The 14072-nt window shown below is 39.1% G+C and overlaps 1 non-coding gene across 1 annotated transcript; it reads right to left on the reverse strand.

The window, feature by feature from the left end:
- Positions 1-600: 600 nt before the first annotated feature.
- On the reverse strand, positions 601-711 carry LOC148693527 (small nucleolar RNA R71). Its single transcript, XR_015952804.1, has one exon. It is a non-coding gene; the product is annotated as a small nucleolar RNA R71 (small nucleolar RNA).
- Positions 712-14072: the final 13361 nt, after the last annotated feature.

Raw genomic sequence — 14072 nt, forward strand, 5'->3', positions numbered from 1 at the left:
ATATTTCGTGAGTAGAGAGGAATCCCTTAGCCATTCCATTATCCATTGGTTTACATCAATTTGCTTTACAATCTGTTTTCTTTGCAATATGTCCATTTAATTGCATTTCGTCCAAATACAATTTCTCCCCATATTTTGTTAAGTTTTAGGCTTAGAATCTGTCTTATCTTGTGTTTTGAAGCATTTTGAGTCAAGCCTAAACCTAATTTTCGTCCAAAGTTGAGTTTAGTGTCAAAACTGCCCAGTTTGTGTTTTTAGGCAGTTTTGAGAGTTTTTAGCTTGTTTTGAGTCTTGTGAATCTGTTTTGAGTCCTTTGAGTCCTTTCAAACGTTTTTAAGTTTATTTTTGTTCATTTCATTGTTGTTTTATTTCAGGTAGTATATGTCAAATAAACTTGTTGAGTTAGGCCAAAGAATTGAACGGTTGAAGGGCCACACTTTGGACAACTTTGTGCCATCAAGTTCATCCTTTAACCGTGAGGAAGAGGAAGGGAATTCACCTAGTTCAACAAGTAAAGAATCTGAGCAATTTAATTGGGAAAGAGAAGAAGAGATGGCGGGCAACGAAGTTCTTGGAGAAGTTCTTTTCCACTCAAAAGACAGCCACATTAAGGGGACAAATCTTCAACTTCAAACAAGATGATGGAGAACCTTTCAATGAGTGTTGGTAGCGTTTTAAAGGCCTCTTGATACAATGTCCACACCATGGGTTACCTTTTCACTTACAAATGCAAATTTTCTATGATGGACTAACCCAAACTTGTCAATCAACTGTTGATAATGCAGCAGGTGGAGCATTGAAGAAAAAGAATGCTCAAGAGTCATATAACATTTATGAGATGTTGGGGTCTAATGCTCAACACAAAGATTTAAGGGGAAAGAAAGTTGGAGTCTATGAAACAAGTTCTAATCATGAGCTTTTGTTGCAGGTAGCTAACCTAGAAAGGAAGCTTGAATCCGTGCTCAACATGGTGCCAAAAGCAAATGAAGTGTGTGCCATTTGCAACTTACCAAACCACCCTACTCATCAATGTCCATCTAGGGAGGCTTACCCCGAGTATGTTCAAGAGCAAGTGAACCTAATGAATTCTTACAATCAAAGACCAAGGAATGATATGTATTCCAATACATATAACCCGAGTTGGAGAGATCATCCCAATTTTTCATGGAAGAACAACAATCAATTCCAAACTTTCCAACCAAAACCTGCCACTACCCTTGAGGATACGGTTAAGTTGTTAGCCCAAAACACTTTGCAATTCCAACATTCCACAAATAGCACTCTCCAACAACATTCAGCAGCCCTAACCAAAATGGAGACACAATTGGGGCAGATGTTGATGTAATATTTCCTTCCTAATGCTAGAATATATTTAGTATAATGGCATAAGTAAGGGTGTCGAATCCACAGGGACTAATTGGACCTTTGTAACTACTTGTTTGCAAGAAATCTAAGAAATGAATCAAACTAGTCTAAATAGGCAGATTTGAATCAAACTAATCAAACTATGCAGATTTTGTTGTTTTAACTTGAAAGCATAAGAGAATGAAGTAAACACAAATCAATGAATCAACAACCAATATAATGAGATTGTATCAATGGAAATGAAACTAGGGATTCGATTTCACCATTGCTCAATTAAATCCATGTTTGTTAAGTTGGTTTATACTCATTCATCTACAAATTTCTTGAGTTTGTTTCACTTGGATATGATCAACCATATGATGTGTGGATTTGATCAAATGTCTATAATCTTGAACCTAATTGTGATGTGCAACTTTGGTTCATAATCTAGAGTATGTAATGCACAAGAAACGTTCACTAAACCAAAGGGAACACTTGGCAGGATGTTTGCCAATCTTTCCCTTCATTCATTCACAAATCCACCAATATTAGACATGATGTATGTTTTATTCTTGGCTAAACAACCTGTGGTTAACTCAAATGGCGATCAAGCATACAAATCAACCCACAAATTCACAATTATAACAGAGAATGAATCAAGAACTAGGTAGACAAACTGAGCATTCTAACTTAATTACATAGCAACTTTGCAAGGTTACATCGAATCCCTAGAGGAAGCTTAGTTACAATTCATGTTTACAAAAGATTTGACATAAAAGTATAAAACATGAATGAACATAGAATTGATAAGAATGAACCCTTGAAGCAAAACTGATGTTGAAGTCCTTGAAGAGTTCCTTGGTGTTGCTTCTCCAAATGTGGTGCGGATGAAGTAGATTGGTTTGGTTTGGATGGTTTCTGCCCTTAGGACAGAAATGGACAGAGAATGGGGTGAAGTAGGGGGGTTTTAGAGTGTGTAATGGACTGAAAATGAAGAAGGAACCTTGCGGATGGGAAAGGGAGAGAAAATGAGCAGTTTCTGTGAAAGGAAAAGAATGTAGAATGCAATGCAATGGAGAGGACGAATTAGAGTGAATGATGGACAGAAAATGGAGCCAAATAGGGTGTGTGTGATCCCCCAACATTCAGATTGGATCTAGCCTTTGTTTACTCAGATGGCAGAGCATAATTCAGATGGAATGATGGGTTTCTGAGTGTAGTGGACGCATGGCTTGGACAATTCTGCAAGTATGTGTTTTGTTTAATCAAAATGCATGTGTAAAGTCTGCCACAAGGGAGTGGAACCTGCAAAGGTCAATTGGAGCACCAGAAAATGTTTATACAAGTCTGAAAATGGGAAGAACACATGGCATGGACAAAGGAATGGGTTGGATTTCTGAAATGATGGCATGAAATGGAATTTCTGGAATAAAGGATGCAAGGAATGGACATAATCTGCAGGTATGTGGATATTTAATCCAAGAAACATGTGCAAAGTGTTTGAACATGCATGTGAATGCATGTTTTGGTGTTGAAACCACCTAATCTGACTTCAATGCTTGTTTTATTTAGAATCACTCAATTTGGCCGAATTTCACCACATTCCTTCATTTGCCTTCCAATTGATCTTATTACACACTTGGCTGCACACTAACACCAAACAAAGTAAAATGCAACTAGTTTAATCCAAAAACAATACAAAAACGCCAAATAAGAAAGCTATACATGCATGCAAAATGTGACTATCAGCAGATTGCAGATGCCTTGAACCAAAGAGAGGTTGGGAAGTTTCCAAGCCAACCCGTGATACCCCAAAGGAACGAAGAGGAAGCCAAAGCAATCACTACACTTAGAAGTGGTAAGGTTATTGATAATAGAGTTGGCAAGGAAGTTATTAATGAATATGATCATGTGAATGCAGGTGTTACTCAAGGAGACAATGAGAAATCAAATGAGGAACCAAGCCATGCTACTTCCTCACTAGAAGCACCAAATCTTCACAAGGCCGAGAAACCATACACTCCACCAATACCATTCCCTGGAAGACTTGCCAAGAGCAAGCAGGATAAGTCATTCAAAGAAATTTTTGATATACTAAGCAAAGTGAATGTTAACTTACCTTTGCTTGATGTCATTAGGAACATGCCGGCATATGGGAAGTTCTTCAAGGAGTTAAACAGCTACAAAAGGAAGTATGAACCACATGAGAAGGTAGTGGTGTCTGAGAATGTGAGTGCAGTTTTGCAAAGAAAACTTCCACCAAAGCTCAAGGATCCAGGCAGTTTCTCTATCAACATCACCATAGGGGACAAGAAAGTAGAGAAGGCAATGCTTGATTTGGGTGCTAGCATCAACTTAATGCCTTATTCAGTGTACCTTCAACTAGGTTTGGGAGATTTGAAAGCCACCACCATTTCATTACAACTTGCAGACAGATCCGTGAAATATCCAAGAGGTATAGTAGAAGATATTCTAGTTCAAGTTGATAAACTAATCTTACCTGCAGATTTTGTAGTGTTGGACATGGAAGAAGCTCCTATACATGATCGTGAGTTGCCAATATTGCTTGGGAGACCCTTCATGGCCACGGCCAAGACCATCATTGATGTGCAAAATGGACTCCTCACTATGACAGTGTTAGGAGAGACCGTTCAATTCAAAGTGTTTGAATCTCTTGCTCATCCTTCTTCATCTCTTGATTGTTATGCCATTGATGTGCTTGATTCACTTGTATTCTCTAAGTTCTTGCAGGCACAATCGAATGACCCATTACAAACTGTTTTGAGTCAATCTCAAGATGAGTTTGATGAAGAAGATGCACTCATGGAAGAAGTAGCTGCCTTGGAAGCATTAGCATTGTATCCTTTGAATGTTTCACCTCTTTTAGAGCCTTTAGAATCATCAATGTCACATCTAACTCCTTCCACTGTTAAGGCACCAAAACTTGAACTTAAACCACTTCCACCACATCTAAAATATGCATATCTAGCTGAATTTGAAACTCTTCCAGTTATCATAGCTTCTGACCTCACCCCAAATGAAGAAGATAAACTAATTAGGGTGTTAAAAGAGTTCAAATTGGTTTTTGGTTGGTCTATTGCAGATATCAAGGGAATAAGCCCTACCATGTGCATGCATAGGATTCTTTTGGAGGAAGGGGCAAAGTCAACCCGTGAGCCACAAAGAAGACTTAACCCACACATGAAGGAAGTTGTTAGGAATGAGGTGTTGAAATTGTTAGATGTGGGGATCATATATCCCATTTCTGATAGCAAATGGGTGAGTGCCATTCAAGTGGTGCCTAAGAAGGTGGGAATCACTGTGATGAGGAATGAAAACAATGAGCTTGTGCCCACAAAGCCCACGGCCAGTTGGCGTGTTTGCACCGATTACAGGAAGTTGAATTCCAGCACTAGAAAAGATTACTTTCCTATGCCTTTCATAGATCAAATGCTTGAGAGATTGGCAGGTTACTCACATTATTGTTTTCTGGATGGATACTCAGGTTACAATCAAATTGCAATCGCTCCGGAGGATCAAGAGAAAACAACCTTTACTTGCCCCTTTGGCACATTTGCATACAGGAGAATGCCTTTTGGACTTTGCAATGCTCCAGCAACATTCCAAAGATGCATGTTGGCCATCTTTTCTGACTTGGTAGAAAGGTTCATTGAGGTATTTATGGATGATTTCTCAGTGTTTGGTTCCTCTTTTGATGAATGTCTTAACCATCTCTCCTTAGTACTTCAAAGATGTCAGGAAACAAATTTGGTTCTCAATTGGGAAAAGTGCCAATTTATGGTGAAACAAGGAATTGTGTTGGGACATGTAATCTCTAGCAAAGGAATGGAGGTAGACAAAGCCAAAATTGACGTCATCACCAATATGGTAGCCCCCACCACTGTGAAGGGAGTAAGAAGTTTTTTGGGCCATGCGGGTTTTTATCGTCGTTTCATTAAGAACTTTTCAATGATCACTCGTCCATTATGCAATCTGTTAGCTAAAGATGTTGTATTTCATTTTGATAAGGCTTGTATGGATGCATTCAATACTTTGAAAAATGAACTAACCTCGGCCCCTATTATTATGGCACCAGATTGGTCGTTACCTTTTGAATTAATGTGTGATGCCTCTGACTATGCTATTGGTGCAGTTTTAGGGCAAAGGGTGAACAAGCGTCCACATGTGATCTACTATGCAAGCAGGACTCTGCATGATGCTGATGCGTGATTTATACGCACACAAATTAAACCCTCTTTTTGACAATTGTAGTATAAGTATAAGTAGGGATCGTTCTGGACCGGGGATTAGGAGGGATTGCAAATCTCTTGGAAACTGACTCAAAAACGTAAAAACACAAACTAAAACACTATACTAAACTCGAAGAATTCAAAACTAAAAATAAGAAAGATTAAGACTAAGACTTAAACGAAATATGGGGGGATTGATTTTGGACGAATTTAAACTAAAATGGATAGATTGTAAAGAAAACAAATTGTAAATATGAAATTGACGGAAATGAATGGATGGTATGGCTAGCTAAGGGGTTCATCTCCATACATGTTACACTTGCATAATAAAATGATTTCTAATTGTATTTCAATAAACCATGAATTCTCAACACCCCGGGTTAATTAGGTCCGCTTAAATTAACCGTCAAGTTTTCCTTAAGTTAATGAATTGGATGATTGCATACGACAACCCAAAGCATTCCTCACAAGTTCCCTACATGAATTGCATAATAGAGATACAAGCAAGAATCATTAAGCATCATGAAAACTATAAGTGTTGACGAGGCATTCGTTACTATGATTGCATGAAACTTATGCCATGAATTTGTTTAACGCGATTGTTTATAAGCAACCTCCACTACTTGTGAATATAAGTTCATAACTATTACGTGAAACTCACTTATATTCTAGCGTCAAATTCATGCATGAAAATTAAGCGTTCATTCTTAATAAACATACATAAATAGGTTATCAATCAAACAGTTAAACAAATTGAATTCACAATTTATGAAACGTAATTAAAAGTAATCAAATCATATTACAAACATAACATAATTTCGAATCACCCCCAAGCTAAAGGGGGGTTTAGTTCCTCATACAAAACAAAGAGAATTGAAATTAAACATTGAAATCAAAGAAACGCCTAAACATTCCAACAACTCAAACTTGAATTGTATGAACGTTTAGGCCCTCTTCTCTTCCTCTTTATTGTAGCATAAGGTCTAGGGATAATTGGTTTGGGGGATGGAAGTGTGGAATGGAAAAATGGTGTTTGGATTATAAGGGTAGAGATGGGAAGCTCACGGCTAGGGAAGGGAGAATGTGTTTGTAATGTGTTGTGTATGAAAATGAGATGTCCATGAATGAATGAATGCAAGGGTATTTATAGGAGTAGTGGAGGGAACATATGGCTATGTCATTTGTAGGTGAAGTAGGTGGATGTTGTAGGTGAAGTAGGTGGATGTTGTAGGTGAAGTGGATGTTGTAGGTGAAGTAGGTGGATGTTGTAGGTGAAGTAGGTGGATGTTGTAGGTGAAGTAGGTGGTAAGTGATATGATATGTGGTTATGATATGATAAGTGGTTAAGTGGTGATGATAAGTGATAAGTGATTAAGTGATATGATATGTGGTGATGATAAGTGATAAGTGCATGTGGGTTAACTAATGAAGGAAATGCATGTGCAATGACAATGTGTTAGAATGGATGTGTGTTATGCATGGCATGATTGGGATTAGGAAAGGTTTAAATGTCCTAAAACTAAAGAGAACAAGGTTCCAACACTTTGGCTCCAATTAGGTCTTCAATTTCGTCCAACACTTTGGCTTCAAGCATAAGCTATCCGTCCTTAGCCCAAAAGTGCTCCAAAAGTCTCCAAAATGCATCTTTTTGCTCCTTTAGCCCTTTGGACCTACAAACACACGAAAATAGCTTAAAGTACTAAAATAACTAAAGAAACATAACGTAAATGTACGAGAAGAAGCCATTTAAGTCGCATAAATATGCTCCTATCAGATGCCCAACTTAACTATTCCACAACTGAAAAGGAGTTGCTTGCTGTTGTTTTTGCCTTAGAAAAGTTTAGGTCATATCTTGTGGGATCTAAAGTTATTGTGTTTTCTGATCATGCAGCCATTAGGTATTTGATGACAAAGAAGGATGCTAAACCACGCTTGATTAGATGGATACTCTTACTACAAGAGTTTGACTTGGAAATTCGAGATAAGAAGGGCAGTGATAATGTTGTGGCTGACCATTTGTCCAGGCTTACTGAAAACCATGGAGTGGGACAACCTTTGCCCCTAAATGAATCATTTCCAGATGAACAACTCTTTGTTGTTCAAGAAAAAGAACCATGGTATGCGGATTTTGTGAATTATCTTGCCTGTGGTATAATGAGAAATGACCTTTCTTTTCAGGAAAGAAAGAAGTTCCTTGCCATGGCGAAGCACTACGTTTGGGACGAACCGTATTTGTTTAAATATTGCCCTGATCAAATCATTAGGAGATGTGTCCCAGAGAGTGAGCAACAAAGCATTCTAACATTTAGCCATACATTGGCGTGTGGAGGACATTTTGGTGCCAAAAAGACATCTCTAAAGGTTTGGAACCCCAAGAGCTATTATTAGTGATGGTGTGATAGGAGCATATTTGCGCACCTTAGTTTAGCTTGTTTTTGTGCATTTATAGTGTTTTTCCTTAGTAAAGTAGTCTTTTAAGCTAGTTCTATGTGTTTTCAGGTTTTAAGAGCAAAGTATGCAAAAGGATGCATTTTGGAGCCTTTTGGAGCAAATTAGAGCTTGGAATGGACATCATATGCTTGGAGCCAAGAGGATGGACGAAATTGAAGACTTGAAGATGATGATTCCTACTTGAGCAAGGTTTCCTAGTTGAAGTAGGAAAGTCCCTAAATGGAAGATGGTTTCCTAGTTGAATTAGGATTCCTAGTTAAGATGGGTTTCCTAGTTGAAATAGGATTCCTAAAAGAATGAAGATTCCTACTCAACTAAGGTTTCCTACTTGATGAAGGAAAGTCAAAATCCAAATGGTCTCAAGTGAAGCAACAAAGAAGCTTTCCAAGTCCAAGAAGGAGAAGAATTCCAAGATGAAGAAGGATTAGCTTTCCTAATCCTAATGCACAAGGTTTTCAGCCACAAAGAGGAGTCCTAAACACTTTAGGACACCTTATCCTAATCCTATAGGGATGCCATGCACTTTACCTTATCTTGGAGGGTTTCTAGAAGCCTTAGATGCCCTATCCTATCTTTGCCGTGGGTTTTATCCAAATCCCCTTAGTTTTTAGGCTTTCTAGAAGCCCTAACATTATCCCTACAAAGGTGCTGCACCCTTATCTCTTTTTCCCTACAAATTTGGCCCTTAAAACATGATTCTAGGAACCTTATCTTATCTCCTACAAAAGTGGCGCCCCAAATCCTTCTAGAAGTGCCAATTTCTGCCACAAAACACTTTGTTTCTAGAACCCTAAAAATCTGGCGCCTCTATTCCTTTTCCTTTGGGGTTTCCTACCTTCTAGATGGCCTATTTCCTTGTGGATTTGGGTTATTCAAGTCCATATCTGATTACCCTAGGGTTTTAAGTGCCTATATATACTCATATTAACCCCTAGATCAGATCACCACCTCTCATACACATTCATTCATTCCAAAAATTCGTCCAACCCTATCCACACCCTTGCCACAGCCACCAAACACCTTTCTCCTTAGTTTTAAGCTTTGCCGCACCATCCCCTTCCCCTAAACACTACTACACCCCTCCATAACCATGCATCCATACACCTAAGGCCCTAAACCTGTCCCTAGACCTTTGCCGCACCAAGGAGGAGGAGAAGGAAGCTCGGAAGTTCATGCAATTCAAGTTCGTGTCGCTGGAATTTCTAGGTGTTTCTTTTCCTTTAAATTCAATGTTTAATTTCAATTCTCTTTGTTTTGTGCGTATGAGGAACTAAACCCCCCCTTGGCTAGGGGGGGATTCGAAACCATGAACATACTTGCTATATGATTTGATTACTTCTAATTGCGTTTCATAAGTTGTGAATTCAATTTACTTATCTATGTGAATTACATTGATTTGTGTGTGTTGGTTGAGAGTGCACGCTTAATTATCATGCATAAATTGGATGCTAGGATATAAGGAAATTTCACCTAATCGTTATGGAATTATATTCACAAGTAGTAAAGGTTGATGATCTCAATCGTGTTAAGTAAATTCTTGGCATAAGTTTCATGCAATCATAGTAACAAGTGCTTCGTCAATGCTTATGGTTTTCATAGAACTTAATGATTCTTGCTTGTATCTCTATTATGCAATCATGTAGGGGACTTGTGGGGAATGTTTTGGGTTGTCGTATGCAATCATCCAATTCAATAACGTTAGGAAAATCTGAAGGTTAATTTAAGCGAACCTAATTAACTTGGGGCGTTGAGAATTCATGGGTAATTGAAAAGCAATTGGAAATCGTTTTATATGCAAGTATAACATGTGTGGAGATGAACCCCTAGCTAGCTTCCCATCCATTCAATTCCATCAAATTCGTTTTTACAATCTGTTCTAATTTAAAAAGTTTGTTTTGTTTTTAAATTCGTCCAAAACCAATCCCCCTTTACTTTGTTGAGTCATAGTAGTTAGAAATCACTTTAGTTTGTGTTTTTAAGTGTCTTAGGTCAAAGTAAAACCAATTTTCGTCCAAAGTTGTGTCTAGTGTTCAAAACTGCCCAGATTGTGTTTTTAAGGCAGTTTTGAGTGTTTTGGTGCTGTTTTGAGTCTTTTGGTTTGTTTTGGTGTTTTAAAGTTTAGTTTTGCATTCTTTGAGTCTAGTATAGTGTTTTAAACTTGTTTTTACGTATTTGAGTCAGTTTCCAAGTGATTAACAATCCCTCCTAATCCCCGGTCCAGAACGATCCCTACTTACATTCTTCACTACAATTGATAAAAAGAGGGTTTAATTTGTGTGCGTATAAATCTCGCATCAAATTTTGGCGCCGTTGCCGGGGATTAGCAACTTTGCTAATCCCTTGGATTGTTATTTTCGTTTTTCTTATTAGATCAGATTCTTATGTTATTTTGTTTCTTGTTTTAGGTACTTGTTTATGACTCGGAGTTCTAATCCGGTTCACGAACATATTTTAGACTTTGACGACGATTTTGAGCGTGAGTTAAGACGTAAGAGGAAGAACCCGGAACCTAGTGAATCAAGTGCAAGTTCTGAGTCCGTTTCTGAATTTGAAGAAGAAGTGGAAGACATGGCAGCGGACAACCGAACAATCAAGGAGCTTTCCGCTTCGGGATTGGCCAATGCCGCACCCTTGTGCATCCAATACCCAAGGGCGGCTCAAGACAAGACTGCCGAGTTCGAATTGAAGTCAAGCCTGTTACATCACATTCCAAAGTACCATGGGCTATCCATGGAAGATCCGAACAAGCACTTGAAGGAGTTTGAAGTCGTTTGCTCAAGCATGACTCCGGTGAACGTGGATGAGAGCATCTTGAAGATGAAGGCCTTTCCCTTTTCTCTCCAAGAGAAAGCGAAAGATTGGTTGTACGAATTGGCTCCCGGAACTGTCACATCATGGGAGAGCATGAAACGAGCTTACTTGGAGAAGTTTTTCCCAACTTCTCGAGTCATCCTCCTACGAAAAAGGATAAGTGGAATTCAACAAGATGAAGGTGAATCCTTTCCTACTTATTATGAACGTTTTAAATCTCTTGTTGCTTCATGTCCACAGCATCAAATGAAGGAGGAACTACTTCTACAATACTTTTACGAGGGACTTCTACCTATTGAACGTCAAATGCTAGATGCCTCAGCGGGAGGAGCCTTGGTGGACAAGACCCCCACGGCTGCAAAGACCTTGATTGCTAATCGAGCATTGAACGCTCAACAATACGAAGGCGTTGGACAGAGGAGTACCCCACGGCAACACCAAGTCAATGAGGTAAGTGCCATAACCGAACTTCAAAATCAAATGGCTAACCTTACTACGTTGCTTTCTCAGGTGGTGGAAGGTCCAAAAGTCAAAACCGTAGCTTCTTGTGGCGTATGCTCCATGCAAGGACATCCCACGGATAAGTGCCCACAATTGATCGAGAATGGAGGGTGGGAGACACTCAATGCCGTGGGATATGGCAACCAATACCAATCACGTGGTGATCCGTTCTCTAATACTTACAATCCCGGTTGGCGTGATCATCCGAATTTCAAATGGCGAGACCCCCAACAAGGTCAACAACAAAGCGGATTTAGGCAACAACCCCCGGGTTTCTATCAAAAGCCGTTGGCACCACCACAAGCCCAAGCACAACCTGCCCAAAGCAATGTAGGTAATTCAAGTGATAATGATAAGATTTTTCAATTACTTACTACTTTGACGCAGGAAGTCCAAACTCAAAACAAAGAGAGGCAAATCCAAGACAAGAGGGTGGACAACTTAGAAAAGCAAGTGGGACAGATTGCCGAATTCATGGGGCAATTTCGTGAGCAAGGAAGGTTGCCTAGCTCAACGGTGATCAATCCGAGAGGTGGATTCGAATCTGCAAAAGCTATACATTTGCGAAGTGGAAAGCAAGTCGGATCTGACCTCAAACCATCCAAATCATGTTCCAACGAGGAGGACGAGTTGAGAATTGAAGAGGAGGAGCAAAGGCCACTCACGGCCAAGGTGGAACCAAATGTGCCGCAAGTTCCAAGTGATCCCAAGTCGCCCAATTCATCCAATAAAGGTAAAAACGTGTCAAGTTCGGTTCCTACTAATGATTTTCCTGCGAATGTTCCTTTTCCTAGTAGGTTTAAGCAAACAAAGAAAGAAGAAGCGGAAAAGGACATTTTGGAGACGTTTCGGAAAGTTCAAGTCAATATCCCCCTTTTGGATGCAATAAAGCAAGTGCCAAAATACGCTAAGTTCTTGAAGGAATTGTGCACTACGAGGAAGAGGGCGTCACATAAAGAGGTAGTACGGGTAAGTGAAAACGTTTCCGCTGTTTTACAAAGGAAGTTACCACCAAAATGCAAGGATCCAGGTAGCTTTACAATTCCTTGTATTATTGGTCAAACTAAGTTTGAAAATGCTATGTTAGACTTAGGGGCTTCAATTAACGTCATGCCCTACTCTATTTATGCTTCAATGAACCTTGGTGAATTGAAAAATGATGGTGTGATTATTCAATTGGCCGATAGATCTAATGCCTATCCAAAGGGAGTTTTGGAAGATGTTTTAGTGCAGGTGAATAACTTGATATTCCCAGCGGATTTTTATGTGCTTGAAATGGATGATTCGGTTCATTCTCCACCCTTGCCACTCCTACTTGGAAGACCATTCATGAAAACAGCCCAAACAAAGATTGATGTGGCCAAAGGAGCACTAACAATGGAGTTTGGTGGTGATATAATTAAATTCAATGTTTATGACTCTATTAAGAATCCTAATGATAGTCATTCTTGTTTTGTCATACATGTGCATAAGGATATAGGGCCGAAAGGATCCACACTTATCAAGAAGGATGTATCAAGAACCACCATTGGAGAAGAACTTGGAGTGATTGCCCTACAACCACCCAACATGGCCGAAAGTAGCCATGGTGACATTGTTGATAGGGCTGCCGATTTTGAGCCTTTGCCACAACATCCTAGTAAGTCTCCAATCCCAATTCCAATTCCCATTTCAACTAATAGGTTGTTACCTTCTTTGGTGCAGGTTCCAAATCGATTTCAAGGTGGTGGGAGCGTCTACATGGACTATAGGAACCAAAATACCACCATTAGGGAGGATCACTATCCCCTCCCATTCATAGAGCCCTATTATGACACCTTTGTGGAGCATGCCGTGGATGACATACCCTTGGAAGCCGTGGGCCCTAGTAAGGAGTGAATGAGGTCTTCGTCCGGCTGTACGACGTTAAAGCAAGCGCTACTTGGGAGGCAACCCATGCATTCAACAAAGGAAGACCGAGAAAGCACTCCAATTCCAGATTTGCGTTCCTAAACTCTTCTCTTTGTTGCTATTTCGTTTCTGCCATGTTAGGTTGTTAGATGTTGTTTTGTTTGTTTGTTGTTATTTGTGTGAGTCTATGCTTGAAACATTGAGGACAATGTTTGATTTAAGTGTGGGGGGGGTAACCAAAATGTTTTGATGCAAATTCGTAGGGTTTTGTCACCCATAATTTCAAATGTTGTTTCTTGCTGTTTTTAAGCCGTTTTAGAGTGTTTTAGAGTTTGTTGTTCTAAAAATCCGAAAATCCCAGAAAAAATTGAAAAAAATTGTTTTGAAAACCCAAAAAGAGTTGTTTTTAAATTGTTTTTGTGTGTTTGTTTGTGTCTTAGGGTACCTTCCAACACAATGATGAGGATTCGGTTTGTAATTGCATGACTGTTAAAGAGAATGATTAACATGGATGCAAGTTTGATTTACTCTTTGTTTATGCTTGGTTGTGGTTATAACTTATGACTTCACATGTAATCAAAAAGAAAAAAAAAAAAATAATTAGTTTTTGTAACATGCTTGAAGGAAGGAACTCAAACTAATGCTACAACCTTGTGAGACTTGAGCCTAAACGTTTATTTGGAGAGTTAAAATCTGTGCATTCTTGTTTTCTAAAGTCGTTGCATGATCTCATTATTCTTTGCTTGGTTACTACTTAGAAGGCGTTTCATCATTTAGTTCCAAATACTAGAACTCATGCCAATTTCATTCAAAACATGTTATTGA

The sequence above is a fragment of the Pyrus communis genome, chromosome 10, assembly GCF_041283825.1.
Source record: "Pyrus communis isolate YQ-2024b chromosome 10, ASM4128382v1, whole genome shotgun sequence".
Lineage (NCBI taxonomy): Eukaryota > Viridiplantae > Streptophyta > Magnoliopsida > Rosales > Rosaceae > Pyrus > Pyrus communis.